This window comes from Sinocyclocheilus rhinocerous, unplaced genomic scaffold (genome assembly GCF_001515625.1).
Source record: "Sinocyclocheilus rhinocerous isolate Xijiao unplaced genomic scaffold, SAMN03320098_v1.1 scaffold742, whole genome shotgun sequence".
NCBI classification, from domain to species: domain Eukaryota; kingdom Metazoa; phylum Chordata; class Actinopteri; order Cypriniformes; family Cyprinidae; genus Sinocyclocheilus; species Sinocyclocheilus rhinocerous.
In genome coordinates this window covers 1,851,878-1,853,971 of record NW_015641116.1, presented here as the reverse complement: position 1 = coordinate 1,853,971, position 2,094 = coordinate 1,851,878, and the positions used below count along the sequence as shown (strand labels likewise).

Here is a 2,094-nt window from a genome sequence, read left to right as displayed (position 1 = left end):
AAAAACAATATGATTTTCCTTTATAGATTTCATTATGTGAGCGAGCTAAGCGATTGTCCGCGCTGCTGTCCCCGCAGTCCTGACATAAACGAGCATCTGCACGCTGCTGAAGTTATAAAAAGACACTGTTTTAAATGTATTGTAATATTTTTACTGAAGCGTCATAAGATTAATCTCCAATATGCTATCCAATAACTGTGCTCAGACCCAGAGGATTTGACTTGTTTTAGATGATCAGATCAAACCAGTTATTTTTGAATAATACCGAATCTGGGCTTGGAATATTTCTTTATTTGAGTGACTCAAGTTTGATTTAACAGCAAATCTAAATACGAACAAAAAGAAATAAAGAGAAATGACAAACAGTTTGATTTTATTATTATTATTATTATTATCATCGTCATCACTTTTATTATTTCGTTCTGTCTGAAGAACGGAAAAACGAAAATTAAGCTAGATTTTTCGTATTTTTTGTTCGTGGATAAAAAATGAGCTTATGCATTTGTGCGTGAGCGGCCCTGAAACGCCACTTTTCAACTCAGCGTGTCTTTACCGTCTGTCCCATCAAGCATCTGATGTACCGCTCTGCAAATTAGTCACAACGTTTCTTCATACTGTTTGGCTGTTGCATAGGCTATATTTCTTGCAAATATACATCTCATAAAGCGCAACACTGCACTTCTCGGGTCGGCGGCGCATGCGCAATTCCTTGCATTGTGCATTGTGGTAACAGAGAAACAACTTTGTTTTTCTTTATCGTCTGAGCTCCTTATCTGCCTTGTGTTCGCCTCACACCCACGATCAGCGCAGCCTATTCAGTAAAGCCTGGAATTTACCCCAGGCCCAAAAGAAGATTCGATGCGACGCGCGGCTTGATTCAGGTAAAGATAGCAACGTATAATCAATAATATATCATAATCAGACTAAAATAGGCCTATCTGATCTTTATGCCGCCCACGCATGTGAAAGAAATATTAAAGCATAGCCTAAGCTTATTTTTTACCCACGAACAAAAAAATACGAAAAATCAAGCTTAATTTCATTTTTCCGTTTCTCAAAGGAAACGAAATAATAATAATAATAATAATAGGCTAATAATAATAAAATCAAACCGTTTGTCATTTGTCTTTATTTCTTTTTGTTCGTATTTCGATTTGTCGTCACTCAAATAAATAAAATTAAAACACACACAGGTTTATAGCAGCAGAGAGAGTAAAAGTGCATGTGGGTGACGTAATACAATTGCATGTGTATGTCAGTGTTGCTATTGTTAGCTAAAACTTTTTTAAAGCTAACATAAAATAAAATTTATTAGATGAAAAACTTAAACTAAAATTAATGATGCTGCCTCGGCAGCAAAATATGTTACTTAAATAACTAAATTAAATAAGTACTAAACTAAAAAGAAACACATCAAAAGTCACTCAAATAAAGAAATATTGTCAAAAAATACGTAAAAAACGCGCGAAAATACGTCAATGACGCCGTATCTGACGGCGTTTTAGTGTGCATGAAAAGACATACCCCTTGTCCAAATACCCACACTTGCGGTCTTGGCCACTTGAGAGCGCGTGCGCGCGACAGGAAGTAAGTGCGCAAGACTGTCCCAGATCTTAAAGGGGTCATATGATGCGATTTCAAGTTTTCCTTTCTCTTTGGAGTGTTACAAGCTGATTGTGCATAGATAAGATCCCTGAAAAGCATGTCAACATATTCTGTTACACCAAATACACAAAATAATGATCTTTAAAAAAGCATCATATGACCCCTTTAAAAACGCCAGAGCGCAGTCCCCTTAACGCACACTAAACCCACACCAGAGCTGTAGAGAGAGAGAGTTGTGACAACTCCGTTCACTCCAATGGACCAGTTTTTTACAGCAATGGCGGATCGTGGAGCCGCTCAATAGTTCCCGGAAATTATCGCTCATACTATCAGCGCCGTAGAGATGCAGCAGAAGAGACCTCTGTGATGAACATTTGAAAGGTATGACATTAATAGAACAAAATTGTATATTATCAGCACAGCTAATCAAATTACCCTGTGCATTAAAACAGATGATTATTAGATTATTTTTTTAATTAGTATATTTAC

At 36.7% G+C, this 2,094-nt stretch overlaps 1 protein-coding gene across 1 annotated transcript in view; it reads left to right on the top strand.

Moving 5' to 3' along the window:
* The window catches only part of LOC107754654 (zonadhesin-like), a 46,166-nt gene that overhangs the window by 1,010 nt on the left and 43,062 nt on the right, over positions 1-2,094 (top strand). The window lies entirely within an intron of this gene.